The sequence below is a fragment of the Charadrius vociferus genome, unplaced genomic scaffold (genome assembly GCF_000708025.1).
Source record: "Charadrius vociferus isolate BGI_N301 unplaced genomic scaffold, ASM70802v2 scaffold104, whole genome shotgun sequence".
In the NCBI taxonomy this organism is placed as follows: domain Eukaryota; kingdom Metazoa; phylum Chordata; class Aves; order Charadriiformes; family Charadriidae; genus Charadrius; species Charadrius vociferus.
Genome location: NW_009648255.1, coordinates 6,845,663 through 6,864,409, shown reverse-complemented (window position 1 = coordinate 6,864,409; position 18,747 = coordinate 6,845,663).

Genomic DNA, 18,747 nt, shown 5'->3' with positions numbered 1-18,747 from the left:
GAACTTTTCAAGGTTTGACTCTTAATTAGGCACAAAGGCCCCAATTTTCAAAGGATGTGAGGTAAAGCCAAACACCTACATTTACATCTGAATATGTAAAAGTGGGAGCTAGTTCTCAGCAGTGGTGAGCACTTGATGTCAAAGAAAGTGTGAGCACTCTCACCTTTGAGAGCAGAGCCATGCATTTGAATGTCAAGCATGGATTTAGGTATTGGCTTTTAGGCACATAGACAAATGACTCGTATAAATATTTAAAAAAAAAAAAAAAAAAAGGAAAGAAAAAGCTCTTTTAGGCAGTTAAGATGATGCTAGACAAGTCTCCTAGCCAAACATGTAATTCAGCTTTGGAATTTGGTCTTTATTGCCTTTTACTTATTTATATTTTATAAAAGCACAGGACTAAATATATTTTCAATAAAAAGTATTACAGCATCCATACAGATACATAGGAAAAAATACTATGTGTAGCAGCAGAATCCAGGTTGTTTATGTGAGTGAGCTTCAGAGCTGACTACTTCTTTGGCTAAAGAATGTGACTTTATCTGTGTTTAAAGCCTCAGCTTCATGACCTCCTTACAGAAAATACTGAACGTACTAAAAATCTACTGTGTGGTTTGCACTAATGTTTGTAATTAATAGTAGTTTTTGTTCGTTGACTTCTCTTTTGTGCTTGTAGTGTTTATTCTATTTCGTGCTTCCTGGAAGGAGGGAAGCAAGCAGATAGAAGTGGGCTGTAATGTATATGGAAGATTTAAATCTGAGCTTTGCAGTTAAACTTTGTCTTGTAGACTGACCCAGATGCTAGGTAAGGTGATGTTACTGTTGTGCAACAAATCTCTGCAGTTTGAGTTCGTCTGTAAATTCCAGACGAGCAGGACAGGGAAGTGAAACCACTTGCAACAGTGTCTGTTGTCCAGGATGCTTACTGCTTGAAGAAATGAAGGCTGTGTCAAAAGCCCAGTGTTTCTAGGCAAAGAGGAGAGAAAGGCTGCCCCGTGACCAAACTAGTGGATTAAATTCATCCTCAGCTTTAGCACAGAGTTCCTGTGGGACCCCAGGAGAACAACTGAGTCTCCTTATGCCTCGCTTTCTTCTTCTGCAAGAGCAGGAGCTGGAATTTCCTACCTCACAAGGGAGCTGTGAAGCTGAATCCGCAGGTGTTGATGAAGCGCAGGGATGTGATGGTGACTGGCGGGCACTGAACGGTTCCCGTAGCTTTTGACTTCTCTCGTAGCTGGCCCCGAGCAGCCTGCCCCATGACGGGTGGCGCTGCCGCTCCTCCTGGGCAGTTGGCTCATCTCTGTCCTGGCTCCTCTCAGAGTACCGCCAGGTGAGGCTGCTTGGCTGTTGGGAGATCACGGCAAAGGCAATTTCATGAGAGCGTTTCTTATGGCAGTGTTCTCAAAAGTTCTTTAAAAAAAAAAACAAAAGGAAGAAAGAAAAAAAAAAAAAGGCACTGGTCAATCAAATTGCCTTCTGTCATTTAAAAATATATGCAGACCAGTCCACTTTCACTGGTATTTAAATAAGGGAATGGCTTTGCTGAATCATTGCTTCCTAGAAACATCAGGTTGTTAATGTGGTTGTATGTATTAAGAAAAGCTATTAATGAGCAAGTCCTCGATGTGGGCTCAGTCACGCAGGCTGAAACTCATTTCTGGGCACAGGTTCACAAGGCAAAGCTTTCTCAACAGGGGCCCAGATTCCTCTTCCATTTAGATCATTACAAAGGCTCGGTGGAATTATAGCAGCTGAGTGACAGTCTGAATCAGGATAAATTTTGGTCAAGATAGCCAGTTGACACTGCAGAAGAATTAACATTTTTTTTCTGGATTTAAACCCTCTTTCCTCCTTTTCCCCCATAAACGCAACTTCAGTAGATATAATTTGCACTTATAACTTTGGTCACTGTCTGTTTTGTCCATTCATAAGACAAATTACTAATCTGCTCCAGAGTCTTTTCCCCTCTGTGGAGACAGCTCCATTTACCTGACTATAAATTAGGATTTGAAGAGTAAAAAAAAGAAAAAAAATACCGTTACACTGAGTTGTAACAACAGGCTTCTTCCTGGCTTTCCCACTTAAAGAGCAAACCCATGTCAGAGAAGATGTAATTTATATCCACCCACTCTCATTAAAAGATAGTGGTAACTGTAGTACTGGAAAAAAAAGTGGCTAATATTCCTATAAATTCTATAATAATTAAGTTTTCCTGACAGCTGTCTGCAAAGCTTTAGAACAGCATTTGTTTATAGCTAAGTTATAAATAGCTGCTATGAAGCTATAATATAATTGCTGCTGGTTTTTGGGGTTTTTTTTGTTGTTTAACTGAAATGAAATGGAAAGCTGGAGAATATATATATATTCATGGAGTCGGTTGTAAATTTCCTTCATGCACTGAAGCACATTAAAGTCTTGGCACACACAAGAAATGGTAGTAAGTATATAACTGGACTGAATGTGTTTACTAAGTCGTCACCAGCTTGACGCGACATCCAGGGTCGCAGCACAACTTGGATGAGATGTTACAGTATTAACTAGTTCTGTCGAAATATCTTGACCGCTTTTATCAGGCGGCGCTATGGTTTAAGTACGTGATAGCTGCAAGGATATGTGATGGATCCTATAACATAGAAAAAGAGGTCTGAGTTCCAGCTATAAAAAGACCTTTTCATATATAGCTGCACAAGACACTCGATTCAAATTCAGTGTAAACCTTGAAGTAAGCGTTAGTCCATAGTCAGTTTTCCTCCTATTTTGTGGTGTTCTCCTTTGCACGCAGTTCCCGTGCCTGCAGTTAAAGGTTGAGGGTTGTTCCCAGCTGCCGGCGGCAGAGCGCTAATTCGGCTGAGAGCTCCGCCGGGGCCGGCAGGTATGGGGACAGAAAGCTGCCGCCTGAGAGCAAGAGATTAAGATTAATGCATGTTACAACACCTCGATTTGTCCATGTGTTTAGTCCTACGTTTCCTGAAATGTTTCCTCGGGCGTACCCGGCACTGTGGTTATTTCACAAAGCGGTTTAGGGCACTTTGCATATTGTAGCATCAGGATTTCTAACAATATTACACCTGTGCGTGGCAAGAAGTTAGTCTTCTAAAAGAAGATAGTCAGTAAAGTTGGCTACTTGTCTTTTCGTTAAACCAACGACTATGGCTAACCGCTTTTTGAAGATTGCTTCTCCCCCCACCCCCCTCCTATAATTTGACTTTATCCATTGCAAGAGTATCTTGTTCCTGATGACCGTCAAAGCATTCAAATGTAAGCTTTAAAAAATAAATAAATAAAAAATAGCTCGCATAACAGAACCTATAGTCCTTTGTAACCTACTTGCATAGCCCCGGGAACTATATTAGCAGGTCCCCGGTATTTTGGCCAATATTCACAGGAATAAATGGAGGTTTATCCTCCCTAGCGTAGGACCTCTTAAAGGCTGGCTGTTCGGCATTTCTGAAAATCTGGCGCCATTTAAAGGTGTTTCATGGTGCATAAAAGTCACAAATAAGTTGAACTTCCGAACCTTCAGCTAAGTAATTCCAAAATTGCATCCCTAGCCAAAGCAGGAAGACCATTGTGGGCTTTAAGCCCCACAAACTAAAAAGAAACGCTTTATCTTTAAAACATGCTTTTGTAGAGTTTGGGTATTTTTTTTTTTAATCTTTTACCAAACTTTATTAGAAACTTTTTCCAATAAAAATATTAGAAGTAGGTTAACCTGTGTTAAACCTTTTAAGCTGCTATGATCTGAAACGATGTTAAAAAAAAACAAAAACAAAAACAAACCCCAAACCAGCTGGTTTACTGTTCTCTTATTTATGATGTTGAAACCCCCAAAGTATGACATACTTGATGTGAATGCATTCAATATCTTATGCATGACCGTTTTTTGCATCTTTCCCAGTGCAGGGGAAAGATCTTGTAAGATCTAATTAGCAAGCGTGATTGAGATGTGCTATCAAAATGAAGAACAAATAAATAAAGTTAAATAGATCTGTGAATTTATTTTTTTTTCCCCCCACAGGGCCACCGATTTTATTTTCTGCTGTACATTTCCAAGTTGAGTTTTCATTTAGCAGAGGTCAGTGAAACAAAACGGGAGACCTCAGGGTTCCTCAAGAAATGCTGAACCAACGCCAAGGTGGACGTTTTCAAGGCAGGAAACCTTGTCTGTGTGTCCGTGGGCTGCGAGGGTGACACCCCCCACCCCCACCCCCCTTTTAATTTCGTTTCAGTGAAACGGTTAATGGTGACCACGTTTGCAGGCGCTGAATAATGGACAATACCTGCTCTGCTGCTGTTCCACTCGCTTTCAAGATAGACAGTGCAGCTCCTGTTCTCCATTCTGATCTATAAACAGATTTTTATATGTTTATACATTATTTATATGTTTGAAATCTGTTTTAGCCAGTGGAAGTCTGAGTTCTGCTTTCATTCCTATTTGCCTTCCTTTCTTTTTCTGAACTGTTATCCATTTTCTTCCCTTGCTCTCTGATTTGTTAATGGTCATAGCGGTATTACTTTTGAAATACCCTAATGTGGGGGGTTGCCATTTTGTCCAGCAGGGTCCTGTGGCTTTCACAGAATATAAAGCTTTCCTCCTACTGAAAAAAGTGCCGGGGAAAAAAGCTTCAAAGGTCTTATAAGCCTATTTTAAAGTCAGCGGGAGTCATACGCCTGCTTGCATTAAACTGAATGCATTAAAAACAGGCTGGGCCCCATAGAACTTTTTTTTTTTTTTTTTTTTTTTTTTTTCCCAATCAGGTTTTTTAGATTTAGTGAAGAGCCTGACTGTGAAGGGCTCCCCAAAGCCAGGGCAGTGCCTCCCACGGCTGGGCACAGCCCTGCGCATCGCCCCGGGCCGGGAGGATGCAGAGCGAGCAGCCCCTGAAGGACCCGCTGCCCTCTCTGCTGGACCTACACCTCTCCCCGTCCCTGCCCAGGGCAGGGGGGTTGGAACTCGGTGAGCTTCAAGGTCCCTTCCAACCTAAACCATTCTATGATTTTTCTATCACTTCTCTGATTTTTCTATCACTTCTCCCCGGTGAAAAGTGATAGGACGAGAGGAAATGGATTCAAGTTATGTCAGGGGAGGGTTAGACTGGATATTAGGAAACATTTTTTCACTGAAAGGGGTATTAAACATTGGAATAGGCTGGTGGAGGGGGGGGATTCTCCATCCCTGGAGGTGTTTAAAAAAAGGGTAGATGGGGTGCTTAGGGACATGGTTCACAGAATTCACAGAATGGTTAGGGGTGGAAGGGACCTCTGGAGATCATCTAGTCCAACCTTCCTGCCAGAGCAGGGTCACCTACAGCACGTTACACAGGACAGCGTCCAGGCGGGGTTGGAATGTCTCCAGAGTGACAAGGAAACCTTGTTTTAGGAAACTGCTCCTCCCACGAACACTGCCAGTATCAGGATGGGTGCAGTACACTCAGTGCCATCGAGATGTGGGTTTCAGAGTGCGGTGGAGGAATAAAGGAAAGGGATTTTTGCTGTTAACCTAGTAATTTCATTGCAATTCTATTTTAGTCTGCAGTTTTAAATTAAAATATGATAATTCCCACTGTAGCCAGCAGAGGGAGCGTTTAAAACAATGACTCGTTTGAAAAGGTCCAGCACATTTCTAAAAACACATTATAAAACCGAAAGCGTTATTGCGGGAATTACATGAAAACATTCGTGCCAACCCAGCCCCAGACTTGTGAATTCACGCATGGACAAGGCATAAACCTCACGCTAATGAGAAATTACTCACATGGCTTGCAAAAAAACACCCAAACAAACCTCAGAACCCTTCGTCAGCATGAATCACTTGCAGCCCTTGGCACGCCGTAAGGATTTTTTCCGGGCAATCGAACTGCTCTTCGTTCAGATTTCGCAAACTGGTTGGGGCGTGTGCGGTTATTTGGGTATCGCTGCAGGTGCCTGTGCGCGTTTTAGTCTGCACAAGTGAAAGGGTGAAGGAGTGCACTGAGGGACCATCTGCCTCGCCACACCGGGGACGCGGTTACATGGTCACGGAGGGCTGTATTTACGGGGCTGTGTCTTCCTTGCCTTCATCTACATCTGGCTTTGGCAGTGAGGGATGCACGGAGGCATAGCAGCATCTCCAAACATCTCCGGAGAGCTGTGAGTGCCCCTGGAAAGGGTTGTGTTTCAACCCCCCATGGTAACACCTGGAGAAGCGAGGTATTTCTGCCCTTGTGCCACGGCATTTCTGCTCTTTTAATGGTGCATAAAGCAACTCATGGTAGGAAAAAGGCGATTTTTATCGGCCTTGTGCACCCTGCTCCTGATGCTGGGAGGAGGAGGCACTTCCAAGAGCCCTGATGCTCTGGGGTCCGTAGGAGCCAGTGTTACGTTGCATAGTCAGCAGTTAAGATTTGGGTTATTTCAGTGATCAGATGAGCCACCTTTGATTTTTTTCACCATCCGGCCACATGTGCACATTCCACGCTGCGTTAGCGCATCATCTGCCCCAGCGCTTTCACCCCTGCGATGCAAAACAGGCCACGGGTTACGAAACGCTGCAAAGTAAGAAGGGCTCACCAAAGCAGCCGCATACTCTGAGCACGCCTGGATCTACATCTGAGGGGTTTTTTCCTCCCTGCATGCGAAGGCAGGAGCCAGAAAAGCCGTCTCACCTGCTTGTGGCAGCCAGCGAGGCCGGGTGTGAGAGGTCCGGGGCTGTGCCCGGTGCCCGGGCTCTAAAAACTTCTTTATCTCCTTTTGCATTCCCATCTGGCGCTGCCATGTGACCTGCAGAAGTGGAGCAGAGCTTACCAGACTTTCAAAATATCATACCATTACAGCTCAAATCCTGCTTTTGATCATCTGTGCGCACGGTCGAGGGAGGGAAGATGCTGTTTGTTATTTTACGGTCACTGCAATGCATTGGAGGCGCAGTCCAAGCCTGGCTTTGAGCACAAAGAGACAGCTTCTGACTTCAGGTCCTGCACGATCTGCCCAGATTCCAGGCGATTAATCGGAGAGCACTCCGTGGCTTTATATTTAAAGTTAAACCCCAGAGTGGTTAGCGTACAGACAGAGCGTCTTGTATGTAAGGACTCGCTTTGGACACAGACGTAGACTTCATTGGGTGTTGTCCAACTCCACAGTGGAATTGTGAAAATCAAAGACAGGGCTACAGCTGTGAAAATGGCCTATGTAATTGCATGGCTCACCCTGAGGGATATGGCGAAGCTGGTGAAACAGAAGTTTTTAGCCTGAGCCAATGTATATTTTTAAGCACGCTCTACAGAAATACATATTATAAATTATATTCATACATATATACACACTCATATATATATGTTGCAATAGAACAAACCTAGAACCGCTTCATTGAGGATTACAGACTGACTCTAGGTTTATAATGGTCCTTTTGCTCAGACTAAAATGCTGCTGTTGGCATGAATGTGGGCTGAGGCCTTCTATTTGAATGAGTGCCAACATCTTGATTTCTCGGGCTGGTGATCTTCTCACCCGACTGAGCTTCCAAGGGAGTGTCTGAGTTCAAGCAAGATCTAAAAAGGTCTGCTAACCCGCCACCTCCAGGCAGGTGCACGTGTTTACTTACATCAGCCACCCACCCCATCTCTTTGGGCCTTTACTTCAAAATATAAATCCCAATATTACCTTACTTTTCAGTGTCACTCTGAAATGCAACTCTATCCTGAGTAGAGTTTATTCTTGCCGTGGCATCTCTCCGGTGCCTGCCCAGAACTGTATCTCCTGAGCTGTGAAAAGTCGTTTACTGTTTGCGTATTAACCCAGCAGAGCCAGCGCAGCTGGGTGCTCTTCCTCCTGAACCTTCTTCTTTAAAAGTCAGACTTGGTTACCAGCCTGTGATCAGGTAAGGGCAGCAGGGTTAACCCAGCACCTCTTTGTCTTGCATGACGGGAGCCACCAACCTTTACCCGCAGGCGACTTGACCCAATCTCAGTTTCCAGAGTCGGAGCTGGGAGCAAAACCAACTACCTTTCAACTTCCAAATCAATCGGGGCACAGAAATAATTATACACCAGGATCCATAACGAAACGTCCCAGATGAAAAACAAGTTGAAGCAGAAAGTGCTTTTCCTGTTAATAACTCATCCTTTTCCTAAGTAACATCTCCGGAGCCAGGGGATCTTTGCTGCATGGGAAGAGGGGCGTTTGGGGCGGGGGTGGGGGAGAGGAAAGGTTAAAAAGCACCAAAAAGCAGTGAGGGTTGGAGATGAGCTGGGCTAACCATCGATGCCTGGGCTAGCCCTGGCAGCAGGAGCGCTCCCATGGGCAGAGCCGGCCCGCGGCGGGGCAGGGCAGCTGCTGGCTCCCAGGTAGGGCTGCGGGGAATTCCACCGCTTCTGTCACTTCTCCCTTCGCTCCAGAAGAGCGCCTGGGCGAGCGCCAGCGCTTCGTAAACAGTGAGGCAGAACAATGAGGGCGTTTACTCACTTCGCCTTGCAGGAAGAGATTGTGAATTTAATCAAAACAGCTAGTTGGCAGCCTGGGGAGCCCTTCTGCTCCCGAATGGAGCCGGGGAAGCCAACGGCCGGGATTCACCACCGGCCCGGCGCTCAGCTGCACGCCTTTCACTTCGGCTATATGATTCATAGAATAGAATCATAGAATGGTTTGGATTGGAAGGAACCTTAAAGATCATCCAGCTCCAACCCCCCTGCCCTGGGCAGGAACACCTCCCACCAGCCCAGGTTGCTCCAAGCCCCATCCAACCTGGCCTTGAACACCTCCAGGGATGGGGCAGCCACAGCTTCTCGGGGCAACCTGCGCCAGGGGCTCACCACCCTCAGAGGGAAAAATTTCTTCCTAATGTTTAATCTAAACCTGCCTTCTTCCAGTTTGAAGCCATTCCCCCTCGTCCTATCACTACACGCCCTTGTAAAAAGTCCCTCTCCAGCTTTCTGTAGGCCCCCTTCAGATACTGGAAAGCTGCTATAAGGTCTCCCTGGAGTCTTCTCTTCTCCATCACTATAGCCCGCCTGCGCAAGGCATCACACAGTCCACCGGTTCACCTGAGTGTCAGCAGTGTTTGTTCAGGTAAGGATTTCGTTGCATAAGCACATGGTTGTGAGCTGACACTTGCACAAAGTCGGCAGGTTTGCTGGTTTCTTCCTTGACGGTGTCCTACAACACCCAAGCTGCTGCAGGCTTGGGAGCATGGAGAGCCCTCTGAAAATATTATGCTCCTCACAGCAGCTGAGGAGACTTAGCTATTAAGTAAGGAAGAAGTTAGATGACCGACATTGGCATTTTAGGACCTTAACTACAGTTTGCTACAGCCAACAGAGAGACCAACGTCCTAAGGAGCCCTGGGCCCATGGCAGATGGAGAGTGAGCCCTGAGACCACAGCCATAAGGGTCTGTGAGCACCCAGCGTTTCTTGAGCTTTGTCACAGTGAGGTTTGAATAAGGATATGACTAACTCAGATTATAAAACTTTTGCACACATATTTATAGTTGCTTCACCTAAAAGAACAGTTTTTTCAATGGTGCCCGGTGACAGGACAAGAGGGAACGGGCACAAACTTGAACGTAGGAAGTTCCATCTCAACCTGAGGAGGGACTTCTCTCCCGTGAGGGTGGCAGAGCAGTGGCACAGGCTGCCCAGAGAGGTGGGGGAGTCTCCCCCTCTGGAGCCATTCCAAACCCGCCTGGACGCCGTCCTGTGCCACTGCTGGAGGTGCCCCTGCTCTGGCAGGGGGTGGGACTGGGGGAGCTCCAGAGGGCCCTGCCAACCCTCACCAGTCTGGGATGCTGTGATTCCGTAATGTGCTGGTGAAGGAGCCTCTGACACCAGAGCAAGGAGAGCAGTAACGCAAACAAACCAACAGGGCATAAATGAGATTTTACTGTCCTCTTTTGAATAGCCCAACTGGAACTGGGTAGGTAAGGGCACGACTTTCAGACCTGGTGCTTTCCACAGGATCAATAAATTAATCAGCCAAGGAAAGAAGAACACGGGACTGCTGCCCCGTCTCTGCTCCGCCCCACCACTCAGCTTGTTTCCCTTTCCCTGAAATGTTTGAAAAGAAATGAGCCAGTGGGGTTTCGGTAAAGAGTACTTCGAATATTCAAAGCGTCTGCTGCTCATAACTAATGAGGAAGGAGGTTGGCCAAAAAAGCCCTGCCTGTTTTCTGACTCAGCCTGAGCTGCCGTGCCCTTCTGGAGCCGCCGTAAACGAGAGGTCAGCATCGCGCTTACAAAGCCACTAAATCTTGGGAAATGTGAGGAATTAGTGCGAATCAGGATAGTTTTGCTCTTCAGCAAAACCTGGCTAGAGGTACCCAAATTTCACCAGCCAAACCCAAATCCCTTACAATAAAGGAAAAGAGTACTTTTACGTGCTTTAAAGTATCCCATGTATCTTAAGTTTCATTTCCCCTGAGCGTAGAAAGTTTTGTTTACGTTTTCTCTCTGATCCATCTTGAGCAATCATCATTAAGCGAAATGAGTCCAGCTGGGCAAAGTTGCCTGGTTTTATACACTCTTTTACAACCCTTATCAGGACTAACAAGAGGGGGTAAAATGTTGCAATCAAACAACCCCCAGCCCGAGATATCACCACTCCTGACACTGCCGTTCTTAAGAACACTGTTCTTCCACTTTATGCCTGTAATTCCAGCTTTTTTGTATTGTCAGGATTTAATGTGTCAGGTATTTAACAGGCTTGCATGCAGCCCAGCATGCAGGGCTGGAAATGGGGTCCCTGGCTAATTAAAAAGTCGCCTTTTTCCAGCCTGATCTGTTTTAACTCTGCAGAGGCACCGGCCTATGTGTCTTTCATCGCCTACCTGGAGATGCAGATTTGTCACCACAGAGCTTGACTTCTCCGGCTTCATCTTTCTTATCCTTTGTTTTCTCCTGCATGTACCTCTTCGTGCTTTAGACTTTTCTGTGGAAAAACTTTCTTGGTGGCAGCCCCAGGCGGAGAGAAGGTTTAAACTGAAGGGGAGGGGGATTTCTGCGAGGTCTTTGCACTAAAGAACCAACAAGTCTCTCTTGCAATGGTATGTTTCTCCTGGAGGTTGGGAGATGCATTTTTGAAGTGTTTTGTGAGCAATTCGCACGACTCTCATATCTATTCTCACCATACGGAAGGCCATAAAGCTCAGTCGTTTTAGAGGCGCTGGCCATTCTTGGATTCTCAGGCTCACTGATACGGCAAGTAACCTGGGTTTGCATGGTTAATACCATGTCAGACTTTCTTTATCTTTTTTTTTTTTCCCCAAAAAATATTTTCACAGGGAAGTAACCACAGGAATCTGAGTGCTGTGCTGAACAGCGGTGCCTTCCCTGGCTTTCCAACTTACCCTAACTACAGTCTGTGTAAGAATTTTATTTTTCTCTGATCCTTTATTTCAATTTGGGAATGAAGAGCGAAGGACACTTGCACTCCCCTTCCCTAAGTTTGCTCCTCGGAGGATCTCACCAGCATGGCTCACAAGCCCGTGCTGAGCTGTGTAGGTAGCAAGGATTTGCCCAGATCACCATCACCCGAGCTTCCCCTCTGTGCTTTTCATCACAATTGAAGACAACTTTGTTTATACACAATAATTTCCATGGTGCACCAAGCCAAACACTTGTTAATCTAAAAACATGATCTAATAACACTGTCTAGATAGCCGTCTAGGTATCCACAAACATTTTAAAGCTTGAATAATGTTTGCTCAATTCCAGTTCAAGTTCAGACCATGTTCACCAAGAAAAGTCAGGTGAGGTTTTCCAGTATGGTGACATCTCCCTTTTCTTTCCTTATGCAATTTGTCATGCAACTTGCTCATTCCCATTAACGGTCCTTTGAGAAAAATAAAATCCATGTATGAAATCTAATAGCACAGGTAGATCTGCAGGGATTAACAATATGAAGGAGAACATTGTCAAGCATATAATGATATTTTGTGGTATGTTTGCTACAGTTAATGCTTTTAATTGCATTTTCCAGTTTAATTCTAGTAGCCAAAGGCTCAATGCACAAGGCAAATAAAAAACAGGATAATTGGCGTGCCCAAGTGCCTCTTTTCAACATAAATCAGGCAGACAGCAAATATGAGTTGAGCAAGGAGATCACTGTGTTGCAGTCTGATTCACTCAAGATTTTGCCAAAATTAATTTTACACTGCAGGATGGAAAAAACAGACCTGGGAAATGCATTGAAAATATGAGGCGGGACTGGAGCCACAGTGTCCCCCTTCCACGTTCCCGTTTCACCCAAGCGTGAGAAAGCTTGTAAGCAGACTGGTCAGGGAGGAATAGGATCAGGTAGAGCCATCCTGCTGGGTGCACCCCTCCAGTCCCCACGTTTGTCTGAAGATGCATTGCTAAAAGATTCTTCTGTGAGTAGAGGTGCGATTAATGAAAGGCTTTTGAAACAGAAAGACCTTCCTACAAAGCCAACGGTAGCAACGGATTTTGTTATTCGTGCCCAGCTGGGTTTTTTTTAAGACATCAGCCCTGCAAGTACATGCAGAGGTGAACTATCACGCTATTTTAATTGGCGCTGCACGGCAGCTTGTATGTACACAGGGAGCTGCAAGGGAACGATTTGGACTGTAAGCCCTCTAGGGCTAAGATTATCTTTATGAGCTTAGACAAACACACAAATACATTGGCAGAGCTTTGTTTTTAAGTCCATCAGAGCTGCAAGGTGAAAGAAGTAAAAAGATAAGTACTTTTCCTTGCGTTTTAAGCCAAGGTGGGTTTTCTCCTGTTTGATCTACAAGTCCAGCCAGAGTAAATAACTTCAAAACTGTCAACATTCATTAAGCGTAGTGATTCGCTCATCCATCCGAGCCCTATGCGCTTTTTGTTTGAAGATAGAATAAATAGGTATTCCTACTTATCGACGCTGCAGAGCTTATGCAGTTTTTTTGGAGAAAGCCTGTTTCTCCAGGGTTTTGCACGGCAGCAGCTGAAACACAGCTGGGCAAATTCCCTGCCGGTGTTATCTGACATATTTCTATTAACTTTGAGAGAGTTTGACCCCTCTATGCCAGTAGACAGTTGACTCTACTGCATGTGCGTTATGTTCTGAGTTCCAAAAATTGGCAACCCTTCCTCAGTTTTTTTGAAGCGTTTTTACTAACTATAAAGAAAACATGTCTGTATTTGGCTTCTCCACAGATTATTTGGCCATCTAACCTAACAAAACACTCCGGTGATGCTGCCGATCACATCCAGTTTTGGAAAGCCGTGCTGCGCTGAGTACAGTATTTCCAGGCTGTGAGCCATTAAACAAGCCTGTTCCTGCCGCGGTTCATGTGGCTTTTGCTATGAACTGGAATGAGGGCAGGACCACATCCAACGCGCGGTCCCAAAGACGCTCGCACATATTCCGAACCCAAAAATCATCAGCTGTAAAAACAAAACATTTGGGGAAACTCCAGTAAGGGAGCAGACTGCCAAAAAAATTTATTCTCTGTGTACACGGAGTTGTTTTTAATTCCTGTTTTGCTCTGTGACCTGGCCCAGGGCGAGGACAGGTGAGCGCTAGTTCAAGGGGAACAGTGGGAGCGAGCAGCTGAGTGACAGGACAGTCCCCTTTCAGCATCAACAAGCCCTTAGCTTGACTTTTGCTTTAGTGTGAGGTTGCACCCCGACATTGTTCCACTAGATCCCTCGCTGCGTTACCGAAGACCGGCTCCTGCAGGGCATGACATTTCTCCCCGGCTTGACAATAATCCCATCAGCTGGGTGAGTCTCCCAGCACAAATCGTGCCGCTGCGTCGGTGCTGCGATTTCTGCAGGGACCGCCCGTGTAGCTGGCTCTGGGGGCGATGACCCGCCGATGTCTCCAGCGCAGAGGTTTGGAGGCATCTTGACACACTTGTACATTTGCTTTACGATCTTCAGTTCGGATCGGCGTTGCTGTGAGTGCTTCTTTACGGTCAAAAAGGTGGTGTTATAAGGGATGAAAGCCAGATGTTCCTTGTTTATCCAGTATCAGTGATTTCATAACACTTAGCTTGCAAGTCATGACTCGATTATTTCAGCTGCCAACGGCACAGCCCGAGCATCAAGCTGTGTTCCCTGCGCTCGGTGCACTCACAACTCGGAACTGAGTCGCAGGAACGTTAAATTACCATGACTAGGAGGAAATGCTTCAAAAATATATATTTTGCCTTTATGAAAACTGGATTTCACAAATAGATAACGCATACCTTAAAAATGCTCCCTGGGGCATGGAATTTCAGTCTCTGGAAGCATTCAGCTTTGTGCTGATGGACGAGTGAAGCATGATGCTGACCACTGGCTGACCTTTTTGCTGATGCTGCCCACGTCAGGATGAAGCACAGATCCTTCTGCAGCTGTACAGATTTAGCAGCATTGATACTGTTAGATCAATTAATACTGTCTTAAGCCAAACACAACCTAAGACCTTTACATTTGCTTGAAGTAATGCTTCCTGCACCTGCCATTTCTGTTCAGAAGATACATATCTTGTCCCCGATCACCCAACGCTTACACCCTGCTCACTTTCTCTTGCCTTTACGAGACTTTTGAGCTCCCCTGTTACCGCTGAGAGTCCATCAAAGAGCAGAAATTAATTGAGAAATTTTGGAAGCCAGGTTGGAACATTATGCCTTCTACCTACAGGAATCAGAAAAAGAAAGAGGTGAATACAATAGATTTTGCAAGAACTGCAAAGTCTCCGGGTCAGCGTAAATACACATTAAACAAGCCACTGCTCCGGGCTGTCAGAAACAGCAAAGTAACCTGAAGGGGGTTTTGGAGAGCTACATGCTTACCAAATAGTGAACTGCATTTGCTTGAAAAATATATTGTCTGTGTTTAGAAACTTTAATACCAGCTATCTTGTATGCAAAACAGATAACTGGTTCAACTACAGTAGTACTCCATCTGGGAATGTATGTCATTCAGAGTATTTAAAGCACAATAAACAATACTTTGCTAAATTCAGCAAACCCCAGGATTACTGCACCCTGGTAGGAATGACACAGACTGTGCGCATGTATTCAAATATATGCATATTCAGATAGCAGGGTGCATTCATTCATACACCTCTCTGCCTATGCAGACATGGAGATTTTAAGTCTGGAGCAGCACCACGTGCAAGGATTATCTGATTAGTAAAGTTTTTAAGTAATCTGTTTCTCATGGCATTCCTTCCCTGTACAAGAAAGCAGAGGTTTGTCAAGGTATCCATAATTCAGCCTGAAAAGTCAATTCTCACAAAGTGTTCTTCAGGCATGAATTCTTCATAATCCGCCTGTGGGGGAGATGGGTGCTGAGATTCCTTCCACCTGATGGTCCCCTTGAAGACAGGGACACACTGCGGTAGAAAAGCTGAATGATTTCGCTAAAGTCAGAGAAGAAATCCGACAAAGAGCCCATTATAGCCCTCAGGAGCTCTGGGCTGGCAGGTCTCTCCCTGGACCACACATCTCCATCAGTTTGCTGCAGATTACTGTCTACACCAACACCTCCTCATAGAAATAGGTGAATAATCAAGCATTGACTAATAAACGTATACTTGTTAAAGAAAACAAAAGGAAGTTTCCAGCCCTAAAAACTGTAATAAGAAGTTCAGAGCTTAGAAGAACCCCAAAACAGGGGAAGGGAACACCAGATGTCTTCTTTTCAGACCTTTGGGGACCTGGCAGGCTATCGCTCCTGGGAGGATGCAGCCATCCAGCCTTCCGCCAGATCTAGCCATGAAATTGGGTCAGAGGGAATTTTCTTCGCTCTCCATGTGCTCCGTCGTGAGCAGTGACAAGCGCTGTCGGGCTCTGGAGGCTCACCTCGTCTAACACGTTACACCTGGGCTGGCGCTAAGGAGGGGATGGACAGAACTGATAACTCACAAACGTCTTTCTAGCGGGACGCAGGCAAGCACCCGCCGCTGAAATGTCAGACTGAAGACACAACTCCCGCTCCTTGTACGCTTGCAAGTCATGCCACCACGTAGAGCACCGTTGAACCGCTTTGTTCACGTGCAAGTCTCCAGATTTAAAACCGTTATGTGGCCACGAGGGTCAGACACAGCCTAAGTCAGACAGACAGCAAACCAGGATAACGAATGAGGAATGCAATTTACCCTTCGGGCGTTTGTTTTGATTTACAAAGTGCAAATGAAGCAGAAGTTATTGCTTTTTCCTGCAAATCTTGCCTCGGGAACATTTCTAAAATTCTGGAGACTTCCTTCTGTACTGCATTTTAAGACCCGTAATCCTGAGCCCCTGGCACTCAGCTGGCTGGCAATAGTACCTCGCTCTGATTGAAGCAGAGCCTTTCAAAAGAAGGAAGGATGTTGTTAAACCTATTCTGATGTGCAACAGGTTCTTTTCTGAGCAAGGCAATGTTGCCCCTGTGAATTCACTGCCTCTAACCTTCGAAAACATTCAGCGTTGAAGAAAATTGACTCACTCGTAACACAAAGAAACTTAAAATCCAAAGTGACTTGGTGGGTGGTTGCACTGAATTCTCCTGGCTCTTTTTTCTTGTGGCAGATCCAGGGTTAAAATTCTCAATGGCAACAGAATCGACCTGATTCCTGCAACTCTCCTGTTGCTCGTGTTCTTTCTGCAATGCTGTTTGTGATGGTGGGGATTAGGGACCGGCATCGGGGACGTGTTTAGCAGAGATGGAGCATTTCTAATCTACACTGGGGCTCGAATCTGGGCTCACATCTACATTGGCCCTGCTTAAAGAGGAGCCTGTTCCCACATAGCCCACAGCGGAGGCAGGAAAGTTTGGTGGAGAGAAGGGGATTCCTCTGTGTGCTTAACCACATGAAGCATCAAAACCCACCTCAGGAGCTGCGGCCCTGTAAATACTGGGACTTGACTCCGTTCTTTCAAAACAACGGGGTGCCTCATCTGCAGGCAGGAAGCCCTGCTTGAAAAGGGAGTTTTTACAAACAATGTGCTCACATCTGCTTTCCTTCTTACCAAAACTCCCCTGCCTGCCAGCTTCCATCTCCTGCTGCCGTAGTCCTCCTCCAGGCTCGGACCCCAGCCCCTGCCCTGGTCCCCCAGCGTATTTACATACCTTGGTTAACCCAGCGATGTTGAACTCTCTGTGGGAAACTTCAAAGGGCTCTACTGCATTGTCCTGCTAATGATTTGTAAGCATATCATCTGCGATCTCTGCTACCCCATCCAGCTATTGTGCTTCCTTCGGAATAAAAGCCTATGTAGCCATGTCACAACCCAAGACAAGCACAAGAAAACAAACAGATTACTCCTAGAAACACTGTTTCTCTGTTTATAATTTTCAGGCTAGAAATATAAGCACTTAAACGATATATGTGGGTTTATACAATAGGCACATAAACAGTCAGGCACTTTCAGGATCCATCTGATTTGCCATACTTGTACGCATCAGTTTTAAGGAATGTGTGCAACTCTTTGCTCAAAATCTGATTCACTCTGAATGTGGACATAGGTGGCAAATCTGAGATTGCGGCAGGCATGGCAGGCTGGGGAGAGCTGCTCTGCATCTTCAGTTACATCCTCCAGTGACCCTGCAAAAAAATTCTGAGCAAAGAAAGAGGATATGACCACAAAAAACCTGGCTATGTATGGAATATTTATAAAACATTTCTAATTGCCACCTTATAAATGTCTTGTCAAGATGAGGAAACTGCTGTTTAATAATAGGTGCCATGTGCCAGCTGCAAAAAGGGGTTCTCTAAGCAAGCATCCCTTATTTGTGGATGTTATCAGGAGGCAGCCCTGATAACCCTTCTGTCTCCAGCTGTAACAGCAACTCATTGTCTTCTGCTACCCTGTAATTAAATAAAATCTGTACATCCATCAGCAATCAGCAGAACAGTAGCGCTCTCAAACATGGTGGGCTCTATAGTAGTCTCACTGCTCAAATTAAGGTTGCGATTTCACGCCCCATTCTCCTATTTCAGTTGATAACAGTGAGATCAAAGGTTCCTATTTTAAGAGCTAAGCTGTAGTACCAAGAGGTCTTTCTATTTAAAATTCCCATCTACCTCACAGTATTCACTGCTAAGCCATGAGGTGTGCTTCCCCAGCTCCACTTCCCATCTCTCTCTCTAAACTACATTACAGGGAAGAAGGACCTGTATTGTCCTAAATAAAGCAAACGTCCTTTTCACAGCTGGGCACTGGCAGGGAGCAACGTCAGCGTAGTTTAAAGCTGGTTTGGAAGCTGTGGTGGAAGGAGGCGTGTGAATGACTGACCCTTCACCCCAGCCCATCCTTTCATTAAAGGGGATGTCAGGACGCAGCTTTGGATGAAGGTTTGTCGCCCTGCCCTGCACCACCTCGTCCATTAAATACACCAGCAAAACTCTTCCTGTTACCACACCATGAACCAGACTTGGGAACTGAAGAAGATTTCTTTCAAACCTGGTTGAAAAGGGGCTGGGAGCTGTAAACCAATATTGCCATTGGGATGGTCAAACCACCATCTCGGAGAAGCTGTTGATGGTGTCTCTCAAGCTGTGTCTGACCGACCCCTTGCTTGGCCCTAGATGAGACCTTCCAGAAGGGCACTACGGTATGGACATACTGTCCTAGTGCTTGGGGGGCACCTCAAAATATAGCTGGTTGCAGAAACAGAAAGCAGATTCAACTGAGGCTTCCTTTACAAGTTCCTTTGCGGAGAAGCACGCCTAAACACAAAACTGCAGTTAACAAAGAAAACGAAAGCAAAACAACAACAAAAAAAATCCTTCTAGAGGAACTGAGTACTGTGTTTCTCATAAATATTTGTTCTTTTCCAAAATGAATATTTCATAACAGATA